Below are 12,568 nucleotides of genomic sequence, written 5' to 3' on the forward strand. Positions count from 1 at the left end.
CAGTGGATTTTAACTCCCACTGTTAAAACTCCAGGTTAGCTTTATTTATTACTTATAATCTGTATACAACCTGAGATCATAAATATAGTTCTCAAACATCTTCCCTGTTATTTTCTTCAGTAAATTACTGGGCACCGCCCGCATCACTGTTCTTTCTGTGCCATACCAACTGTCTCTCCTCACATCTACTTTATAGGCCTTTTTTTCTCCTCCCCCTCAAATTTCAGTTTGAAGCTTTCTTAATTAGGTTGGTGAGTCTCTTGCTTTCTTTCCTTTTTCTTTACCCTTCCCAGTGTTTTCGGTGCACACGTTGCCTCTCGTCATTTTGCTTTCACGAGCCACGTTTGAGAAAACTCAAACCTTGACTATCTCTGCAGCTAGAGAGTTCCTTTTTCAAGTTTTCTTTTCTCTTTCAAAATTATGATTATTAACTTAGAAGGAGAATTGAAACTGGCATCTGTGTCCAGAAGTTCTTGAGATTTCTAACCCCAAATTTTTTGTTATTGTTGTTGTGGTTGTGGTGGTGGTGTTGTTGTTGTTTTGTTGTTGTTGAGATGGAGTTTCACTCCTGTTGCCCAGGCTGGAGTGCAGTGGCCTGATCTCGGCTCACTCCAACCTCCACCTCCCAGGTTCAAGCGATTCTTCTGCCTCAGCCTCCCTAGTAGCTACGACTACAGGCACCCACCACCACGCCCGGCTAATTTTTGTAGTTTTAGTAGAGACGGGGTTTCACCATGTCGGCCAGGCTGGTCTTGAATTCCTGATCTTAGATGATCTGTCCACCTTGGCCTCCCAAATTGCTGGGATTACAGGCGTGTGCCACCGTGCCTGGCCTCCTAAGGGAGAATCTTTTGGATGGAAAAGTACAAGAAGGATTACTGGTAGATCCTACCAGCAGAGAGAGAGTGGGTTTCTAGAGTCTCTCAGGCTCTGTCCTATGTGTACTATATATGTCTTTTAGACATATATCCTAGATACCTGTGAAGGAAGAATGATAATAAAAAAAATGCTAGATACTTATTGAAGACCCACCATGTACCAAACAATTTTAAATACTTTCACTCATTAATTTATTCAATGCAAGTGATTGAAAATGTTGCAGTTGTCTGTTAACCATTTTAGGCCATCCATGTAGGATGCCCCATATCTCTTTTGGACCAGTAATGGGAGTGCTAAAACCTGCTACTTATCATCATTCCTCTCCATTATTCTGTGAAGCATAGCACGCTAGTCCTTAGAGAGGAAATCCAGCTTCCCCTCACAGTGGTAAATTAGCTCCTCCTCGAACTCTAGGGATATAGAGTTTCATTTCCTTCATCTTTCTTCTCCATGTCATGTTCTTCTAATCATCAATACCTTGCCTGCTTTTAATTCCCTCTTATATCCTCTAATATTTTTTCCTTATTCTTTCTTGGATCAGACTTCCTGCTCATATGGAAGGGTTTCTTCAGCCCTTTAAGATGCCAGGTTCCAGAGCAGCTTTCTTCATGTCCTTTGATCTTACACTCAAGCAGGAGATCACCCATAGTACAGGAATGTCCATCCCCAAAACCCACAAAGTGAAAAGATTTGACATAATTTCTCATGCCCAAGGATGAAGATCTCATTCTTTTAGTTTGATCCTAAGGGATAAGCTAATAAGCATTAAGACACAGCTAGAAGGCAAGAAGGCAGGCAGGCAGGCAAGGAGGAAGAGGGGAGGGGAGAAAAAACACTGAAGATATAAAAATTTCATTTCTTTATTTTTTTCTTTTTTTGGAAACAAGGTCTTGCTCTGTCACCAAGCCTGAAGTACAGTAGTGTTATCATGGCTCATTTCAACCTTAACCTCCTGTGCTCAAGTGATCCTCCAACCTCAGCCTCCCATGTAACTGGGATCATCGGCATACACCACAGTGACCAGATAATTTTTTTCATTTTAAAATTTTTTGTAGAGATGGGGTCTCACTATGTTACCCAGGCCGGTCTCAAACTCCTGGGCTCAAGTTATCTTCCTGCCTCAGCCTCCCAAAGTATTGGGATTACAGGTGTAAGCCACCACACCCAGCCTAAAAATCGTATTTCTTCTATTTCTACAAGACGAACGTGTAAACTTGGTTCACCACACCCAAAAATCAATTCTTCAGACCCATGCACACTTCACTGCCACTTTCTCAGACTACTCTTCAGTTATTTAACTGTTACTGATTACTTCCTTTAAGATTTGCAATAATAGGACACATCTACAGATGGTGGTGTTCTGGAAGCTCTATTGATTCTTCCTGCCATTCCCATCCTTAAGGGTAGCTAGAAGAAGGAAGGAAGAGTCCACTTCTGTGCTTCTGGGAGGGGAAATAGCAGGTGGCATGGGGACTCCTGCTCCTATACTACCTAGGTAATTCTCCATTGTCCTTTTCATGGTGGAGGAGGGCTATGTTCAATAACCAATTTATTCAACAAACATTTGTTACTACCCTACGCCATGCTAGACTGTACCTAGGCACTGGATATATGAATGAGTATCACAGGCAAGTAAAGTCACTGGCAAATAGGCCTTGAGTCTAAAGAATTTAGCTGAAGAATAATACTATAAATATGCAATTTTTTTAAACTTTGAAGAACCTATTATAGAGCCTAAAACATTGCAGCTCCTCAATGAGTATTTGTTAAGTGAATGAATGAATGAATTTCTACTGTAAATATTGGGGAATGGTTTTCTTCAGCCTCTGGGCAAATACTGCCTATTTGATAATAACAGTGATGTTACTCTGTGAGGGCTAAGTTGACTCACACTGATGTGTTTCTACATGCGTGTTGTGTTTGCAAGTCTTCATCTCTGTCAGTGAAACATCTTTTCAAAGCACATTAACATTTTCCTATTTCAACTTGTGCCACACTGACATAGTTCAGGCCCTGATCTATACTCTATCCATATGTGATTATGTCATTTCCTGTTCAATATCCTCATTAGTCTGTCCTGCATCCTACCATCACCATCACCATCACACCAGCACCATAACATTAAGGGTAGAGTCCAAAGTTTAGCAAGATTTAAAGGATCTATTGTGAGGGGGCTGCTGAATATCCCTCATATCTCATTTCTTGCCTCCTCACAATCATACTATACTTCTTATCAATTATTAGTTCTTAGAGACAATTAAAAATGCTCTCATTTCTTTGTGTCTTCGCACAGGCTGTTTCCTTTTTTTCCTGGATAACACCCACTGGTCTTTGAGGATTCAACTCAGGCGTCCTCCCACTCAGGAAGCTTTTCTAGAAAAACCCAGACTGACTTGGATGCCTCTTCTAAGGCTCCCAAAGCATTCTGCCGCTGAAATTGTCAGCTTTTAAAAATATGTATCTCACCAATTACACCAGCTGCTCGAGGGTGGGAACTGTACCTTAATCTCTATTGTACCTCTAATATCCATCCCAGGGTCTGGAACTGTGTGTGTGTGTGTGTGTGTATATATGTGTGTGTATGTGTGTGTATGTGTAGCCACACACATGTATAGAATAGAGAAAGACAAAACAAAAAGCACCTGGCTCTGGAATCTTTGCCTCTCAGAGGTAGCTGGCAAGCAGACAGGAAATGGCCAATGTTGACTGAGTTCTCTCTCTCTATAAAGACTGGAAATAAGCCAAAGGAACAGAATATTCTAGCACTTAGAGGAACATTGCAGTCTAAGAAAGAAAAAAAAAAATCTGGCATTTTAAAAAGGCATAATCCTTTGGAGAGTCACAGAGATAGAGAGGTACAAATTAACAGCTTGCAAATTGCATTATTATTATTATGTTACTGGGATTTTAGGAGATACACGGTGATGCAATCTTTTGGCGTTATTTCTATGTTTGGGGAATATGAATCTGTAGAAAATAGAGACTATCAGTGGAGTCCACCTCCAGCATTATTAAGAGATGAGTATTTCAGAGCCTCTGGCACCCTCTGGCTACATCCTTTCTTCTCACCTAGCAGGTTGGTCTGGGGCAACAGGTCACATGTAACCAGAGCTCCTGCCCTGGTCACCCCGTAGTCAAGTGCTGCTTCACTGATGAAGTGCCACCATCATCCTGATCCCCTGACCCTCTCTGTGCATAAGGCAACTTACATGTTCAGGCTCTCTCCTCATGTGCCCTGCTCTCTGAAGGGAAAGGGGACATTCATTGAACACTTTCCATGTGACGTTCTCATCCAACTTGCAGTTTCAGAAAAATGTGGCCATTTTATAACGGTCAAATGTAGACTCTGGAAGATGAATAAACTGCCCATGATCACAAGGTTAGTAAATGGTAAAGCCAGATTCAAACCTCAGGCAGCCTAATTCTAAGGACTGAGTTCCTTCTGTTACAATGATCTAGTCATGGTCAGGTAGACTTAAAGTGTCTCTTTCCCCAGTTAAAAATCTATACTTCAACTAGGACCTTTGGTTCCTTACCGCAAAAATGTGCCCACCAAGGCCACACCAGGTATTACAGCAAAACTGGCAGATGGGAGGATACTGGCCATGAGAGTCTTACAGCTCCCCCTCAGATTACATCTGTCTGGGTACCGTGGACTCTTGAGAATTGTTCTAACAATCACTGTACCAAGGTATTTTTTTTTTTAATTCCTCAGCATGTACAATCTAAGGCAAAATTATATGGAAATTCATAGTGAGGTAAAATAAAACACCTCATCTATCCACAAAACTGCCTTTGTATTTATAATTTCATCAGGAAAGGCAAACTTATAGAAAGATAATGGCACCATTTATTCTCAAAAGCAGGTTTATACCTGTGACTACATATGAGTTAAGGTTAGTTTAAACACTGTAATCTCTTTTCATGCATTTTTAAAATTTTAATTTGTGTTTGAAATATTTAGATGGCTTCTTTGTACCCATGAATAAATAATCCTATATACGCTTTTTTGGCCCACTTAGCAGAGAATGACTGATCTATATTTTAATCCTTTCTCATAGAATCACTGAAATCACAGCTTTCCTAGGCTCTCAGGAGAGAAAATGTGGGCTCTGCTTTTTGCATTCGCTTTTTCTCTTCTCTCCTGACTCTGGACCTAGGAAGCAATAAAGGAGTGATCCTTCTGGAAGGGGAAGGGAACTTGGCACCGTGGAAGCTCCAGAAGGATCCAGAAGGATGATGTCATGTACTAGAAGGGCTGCTTCTGGGTCTCCTGTCTGCGATAGTCAGTTGCCACAAGGGGATTATCTTGGAGCATCCAAAGAAATATTATATCACCTGTTTCCCCTAGGACTAGGGTCTAAACTGCTGTAAAATGCTTCCAGGATGTGTCTGTAGGAACCGTGCTGAGGGCTTGGGTGGCTCGTTACGATGGAGGCCTCAGAATGGACATAAAACAACAGTGAGATATGGAGAGAGGTATTAATTTGAGGCCAAGCATTAGCAATAGAATTGTTGAGAAAAGCAGTCAGAGTTCAGTGTTGGAGCCAGGTTTATTCTTGCACGTGATTAGCTTAGTTAACTCACATCAGATGCCCGGAAGCCCGCCCCCGCCACTCTCACCACCTCACCTGAAACACAGAGTTTTGAGAATTAACAGCAATGGAAAAAGATTACCTCATGAATATATTAAAGGGATTTTCCTTTTTTTCTCAGATTCTCTAAATGCTGTGATAAAATAAATCTAATGGCAATTTCTGAGGCATAAACTGTACATTCAGGGAACCTGGATATATCAGAAGTATTCATGGTCAAAGGCCTTATGATATTCACTATTTTCACTTTTTGAATTGAGATTCTAGAGTCTTGCACACAAGAAGTGATTTGGGGGGTGGAAGGTACATTGCTGGCACTGGGGTATATTAGCCCATTTTCACACGACTGATAAAGACATACCCGAGACTGGGTAGTTTATAAAGAAAAAGAGGTTTAAGGGACTCATAGCTCCACATGGCTGAGGAGGCCTCACAGTCATGGCGGAAGGTGAAAGGCACTTGTTACATGGCAGTGACAACAGAGAATGAGAGAGCCAAGCGAAAAGGGAAACCCCTTATAAAATATTCAAATCTCGTAAGACTGATTCACTTCCTTAAGAACAGTATGGAGGAAATCGCCCCCATGATTCAATTATCTCCACTGGTCCCTCCCACAACATGTGGGAATTATGGGAGCTGCAATTCAAGATGAGATAACCAATTCTCCACTAAATACTTTTTATTAAAAAAAAAAAAAAACTCTATTAAAGCACTTAGGTCTAATGATATTAAAGAACACTTTAAGAAAACAATACATGAGTAGAATCAGATACAAAGAAATACACTAGAATAGATTATCACTTTTCACACTAATACTTGTCTGTTAAATAGAAAGCAACAAAAATTTATATAGAGATATATAAGTGGCTTTAGTAAAGACCTGCAACCAAGAAAAAAAAACAAAGTTAGACAAGGTCCTGAGAGAATGTGTTCCACATAAGTGGGAATTATAACTACAATTAACAATATGCTTGATAACATTGGTCTCAGGCTAATAATAGCTGGTATGTAAATAAAATAAATGTTATGGAAGCACACTGGCTTTGATAAAAATATATTTCATCTGTTATTTCTCTTTATTTTCACAAAAAAAAATCTCTCATGTGATATGCTAGGCAAAATACTATCTTTTTCAATTTTACAAATAAGAGTTATGAGGGGCTGGAGGAAAAATTCAGAATGCATAATATTGTTACAGTAAAAATGCCTGCAGGATACCACACAGACGGTTATTACAGGAGCTGGGACAAGATTCCAGGGCTCCTAATTCACATTCCCTGCTCCTTCCACCAGCCCAGTCCAGCTGCTCACACTTCTGTAGCTCAGCACCATCACAGGGCCCTGGGGACACATCAGCGAGATGAGACTGAATCATGTTAAAGTAATGTTTGTGTGTATAGACACTTGCACGCTAAAATTGGATTTGACATGAAGCAGGGAGGGAATAATTGAAAGATGGATTATAGAATCATGATTTTAAAAAATTCCTACAGGCCAGGACATGGACCAAGTTGAAAACACACTCCCTCTTAAAAGGGGTTCACCCATCTTTGGATAGTGCAGATATTCCAGCTAGTAATCCGTAGTCATTCTTTCACATATGCTTTTCTTCAAAAATAGGTATTAAGTGGTTATTCTGTGACAGGTAGGTATTTTTGCTAGGTCCTAGAATTAGAGTGGTGCATCAGTGAGTTATTGCTTCATAATGAGCCATTTTAAAACTCAGGGACTTAAAACAATAAGCATTTATTACTGATCCCAAGTCCACAGGTCATCTGGGTCAGTCTCTGATCTGAGCCAGGCTCACTCACTCATGCGTGATCAGCTGGCGTTTGAATGGGAACCTAATTCACACGTCTGGCAGTTGGCTGACTGTTGGCTAGAGCAATAGGATGATTAGACCATATACCTTTTGTTCTCCAACAAACAGTTGCAGGGGACCAGGGGAGCAGGTGGAAGCATGCAATGCTTCTTAAGGTCTAGTATCAGAAGTTGCACACTGTCATTTCCACTAAATTCTTTAGTTGAAGCAAAGACAATTCAAGCTCAGAAATAAGAGATAATAGAATCCACATCTTCACAGAGAAAGCTGAAAAATTACATTGTAGAGCATGAGTGCAGGAAGCCATGAACAACTGGGGCCATTTTTGTAATCAATCTACTGCAAATGATAAATCAGGCAAGCATTGACCCTACTTTATCAGAACACAAGAACTCTGTTGCTGCAACTTCCACCTGTGAATTCTGCTTCATAGAAACAAAACCTAATTGCTTTCCACATGACCAGTTCTTCAAATGCTTGAAGTCATCTCTCATATTTCATGTGAGTTTTCCTTTAAGAATAATTATGTCAAGTTCCTTCGAACATTTATGATGCAATGTGTAAGATGGGACTGTGCTGTAATGAGAATGTTTATCTCATATGGGTTCTGAAAACAAAGAGGGAGAAATTATGGCAAGGATATGTTGCGACTTGTTTCATCTTAGAATTATGCTCTCAAAGTAACACATAGCTGCCTGGCAGAACAGCTCTGGCACATACACATGCATGATTGTGCATTTTAAAATGAAAACTATTAATGTCAAATACGGGATGAAATTGAATAAATTGGAAATTCATTCAAATTGGAAATAAATTCAAAATGTATAATTGGAGTGGAAATTAATTTTTTAATAACATGGAGATGAAGTAACATCAAAAAAGAAGAGATTTTTTATAGGCACAAAAGCAAGGGAGGAGTACATGATATTAATCTAAGTTATGTTCTGTCCACAAGATTTAGGGAAAATGACTAAAACGTAAGAGGTTTGAGGTCATTCAAATAAAGAGTTGAACATTAGAATCAGAGTAAGTAAGAGTAGGAAAAAATAGATTTAATGTGGGAGAAAATTGGTCAAATTTCTGTGAAGATTGTATCACTTATTAGCAGGAATAGTCAGAGATAATGGCATATAGTTTTTATCAACCAGGGGAAATTAATACCACCCTATTTTAAGTAATAGACAGCGATGAAACATTGAGTTTCCAGCATGACCAGAAAATCAATCACAAAATTCTCAAGTAGGAAACCCTATGAGCCCCTTGAAATAAAAACCAATCAAAAAGATACATGTCACAAATATAGGTGATATTAAATTTGCTTCTCCGATATCCATGGCATTATTTGGAGGAAATTTCATCCCTAAAGCCAGACTGACTACCAGATTTAGTGTGGAAATACTTGAAGGATTTGAGTGTCTGCTCCTTGGAAGGGAGTGAACAGTAGCCTATAAGAGGGTTTTGGTTTACAAGGAACTTTCTCTGAAAATGTTTTTGACTATAATAAAAACTCTATCACTCAATTTGATCATCCAATTTATTCATTAACTTTGGCTCTGCCTGACTAATACAGATGTTTCCTAAACTGAATTCAACTTAAAAAGACAGAGAAATGCTACCACTGCTACCTCATCTTCAAAGACAATTCCAGAAAAAAAATGTTCAAGGCATTTTAAATAAAGCAGCATTAGAATAAGTGGGTGGCCTTCTCTAGGAATTACTTTGAAGGAAGTTTTGGATACAGCCCGGGCTGCTTTTTATCCAGCAGACACTGGAAGGCATGCCAGCCAGCATTCTGATTTAAAAATTTAGATTAAAGGTCAGGAAACCAGCACCCTTAGGCCAAATCCACTTCTCAGCCTGTTTTTATGGATGAAGTTTGGAACACAGCCCTGCCCATTTGTTTATGTGTTGTCGATGGCAGCTGTTGCCTACAACGGCAGAGTTGAGTAGCTGAGATAGAGACCATACAGCCTGCAGAGCCTAAATATATGTATTATCTGCTATTTTTCAGAAACAGTTTGCCCACTCCTGATTTAGACTATCACCAGTGTATGTATTTATTAAAATCATTTCTTCTATTTTGTAATTAAGCTCTGCATTGTGAATATTTGGGTTGATTGGTTGGGTTATTTATTTGTCACGTTTCAGTTTGTTTATTTTAAAACCACCTCATTGAAAAATAAAGCAGAGATACAGAAAACTACACAAACACAAGTATAGCATAATGAATTATTACAAAACAAAAACTCTTATACCATTACCCAGGTCAAGAAACAGACATTGCCAGCCACCCTAATGTCCTTCCACATGTCTCATCCCAATCAGAGAAACCTCCCTCTCTCTAAGTGCATAACCAATATCTTAACTTTTATGATAATTGTTTTCTTACATTTTTATAGGTTTATCACCCAAGCATACATCTCTGGACACTAATTTTATCTTGCTCATTTAAAAAAATGAGGCTGGGCATGGTGGTTCACACCTGTAATCCCAGCAGAGGCAGACAGATCACTTCAGGTCAGGAGTTCGAGACCAGCCTAGCCAATATGGTGACACCTTGTCTCTACTAAAAATACAAAAATTAGCCAGGCTTGGTGGTGTGTGCTTGTTATCCCAGCTCCTTGGGAGGCTGAGACAGAAGAATCACTTGAACTCGGGAAGCGGAGGGTGCAGTGAGCCAGGATCGCACCACTGCACTCCAGCCTAGGTGACAGAGGGAGACTCCATCTCAAAAAAAAAATACATATTTTAAGTCACTTTAATCTACACTTCCCCTCCTTCACCACCACCCCCATTCTCTTTTCCTTAAAATTTGTCTGTTGAAGACTCCAAGTTACTGGAGCCAAAGAATTTCCCACAGTCTGGATCTTTCTAATGGTGCAGTTCATCATGTTCCTGTGTCCTGGGTATTTTCTGGAAATCGAAAGCTGGATGCAGCGGCCTGATCAGATTGCTTTGGTTTTCGAAAAATGAATGTTTATGAACAAACTTCAGAAAGCAAATGGAGTCAAACAGGCCACTTTAATAAACACATGAAAAAAATCATGAAAATCAAGAAAAAGGTAGGACTAGGCAGTGTTATAAGTGCTCCCCCTTTCATCTGGTCCTCACAATACATTTTAGGGTGAATGTGTAGCTGTTTAGGACCCTATTTTACAAATGAGAAAAGGTGGGCTCTAGAGAGCAATGGGCTTGTTCGATATTCTTCAGCCAGGATGAGCAGACAGGCCTTCTGCCTTTCAGGCATCTGCATCCATTCCACCACTCCACAGTCTTCCTGTGTGTCTGTTCCCAGTCTGGCAGTTTGCTCAACTTCTTAAATGCAATACATATTAATTTAGCACCTACAAGGTGCTGGGTTCTGTGCCAGGCACTGAGGGTACAGATAGACATGGTTCCTAAACTCACGTCATAAAATGGTCTACTGGAAATGAATTATATCTTTATTATTCAGATAATTAATTAATTACCATGTGTTACATGCAATAAGATAAAAACATACAGGTTTTTAGAGTGGGTAATATGGTCAGTAATTCAAATGGTTAGGGAAAAGTGCTCTTTAAATTAAAAGGATGCTATAAGAGGCAGAGAGGCTGGAAGGAGGAAGGAGTAGAAATGGAAGCAGAGTAGGCAGGGCCTTGACTTCTGGGCAGAATGATCACATTTGTGAAGCCCCTGAAATGATAAGGAGCTCTCAAAGCCCTGGAAGAGATGGTATAACGCAGCATCTGAAGGTAGACTCTGCAGCTAGGCTGGCTGGCTTGGAATCCTGATTCTGCCCCCCAACTGGCTGCCTGACCTTTAAGCAGGTTATTTTATCTGTGTGCAGTTGCCTCGGTGCAAAGGAGGAACGAGAAACATTAACAGCAGTCTTGGTTCCTTGGGGCTGTGCTAACAAAATACCTCTAACTGGGTGGCTTATAAACAATAAAACTTTGTTTCTTGCAGTTCTGGTGTCTGGGAGGCCCAAGAGCAAGGCAGATTCAAAGTCTGGTGAGGGTCTGCTTTCTGGCTCTCAGGCAGTTCCTTCTCTCCATGTCCTCACACAGTGGAAGGAGCTAGCTAGCTCCCTGGGATCTCTTTTATAAGGACACTAATCTCAATCATGAGGGCTCCATCCTCATGACCTAATCACCTCCCAAATGCCCCACCTTCTAATACTATCACATTGGTGATTAGGTTTCAACATATTTGGGGGGAACAAAAACTTTCAGATCATAGCAACAACCCTATAGAATTATTATAGGAGTTAAAGGAGTTAATTAATATAAACTACTCGAGCAGGGCCTGGCACATATTCAGCAGTTTTTATGTCTTTGCTGAATCAAAGAAGATGAATATACTGGGCAAAAGGAGAAGTTGGCGGTGCTTACACTGTCATGTTTGAACTTTATCCTAGGAATAGTAGTAGACCTTGAAGGTGTTACACAGAGGGTGACAGGATCAAAGGGGTTGGAAAAACAAATGTCTGAAATAGCAACAACAGCAAAGAGAGCACAAGGCGCTTGATCATCTGACAACCCTAATGTTTTGATCTGCTACAAACTTCTGAGAAAAAGAACCACCATTAACTACATAAACAAACGACTGGATTAAAAGTGAATGTATCCATATAAGCATCATCTCTTTCTCCACAACTAAAGAATGGTCAATTATGAATTCGACATTCAGAGAAAGATTATTTAGATGTTGGAAAAGCATGATAATCGAAATGTGATATTTCTGGGCTTGCAAAATAGTTATCTATCCATGTTCTCCAAACTCGGACTGGATCATAACCTCCTTTCAGGACACGGATTAAGTCTTACACGTCTTTGCATTCCCTGCCTTGCATCTTTGCTCAGAGTAGGCACTCAGGAAATTCTTGTTGCAGTGGGTCGAACAATTCTGTGACATTTGATCTCAGAACGGTCTCCATTCATGCTGCTCTGAGCCAGGAGAATAGCCTACACAACGCCCAGCTGTGATCAAGCTGGAAGCCTTGGTTATTAACTCATGAATGATTGCACCAAATAACATGAATTTCCAATAAGAGCCGCTGGAAAATCTGGGGAGTTTCCAGGCTTGTAATACATTGTCACTACCTCACTACCACCTTATCTGGCAGCCTTAAAGAACCAGCCTTCCATTTGGTTGTGCTCTGGTATCTAGCGTAACTGCAAAATGGTGAACACGTTTTTGATAAACCCAATACCTTCAATACCTTCTAACAGTGTTGTTTTGGTCACTCACTTGGTCTCAGCCATCTTAATGCCATTAGGAGGCGAGACCT

This window comes from Theropithecus gelada, chromosome 12, assembly GCF_003255815.1.
Source record: "Theropithecus gelada isolate Dixy chromosome 12, Tgel_1.0, whole genome shotgun sequence".
Lineage (NCBI taxonomy): Eukaryota > Metazoa > Chordata > Mammalia > Primates > Cercopithecidae > Theropithecus > Theropithecus gelada.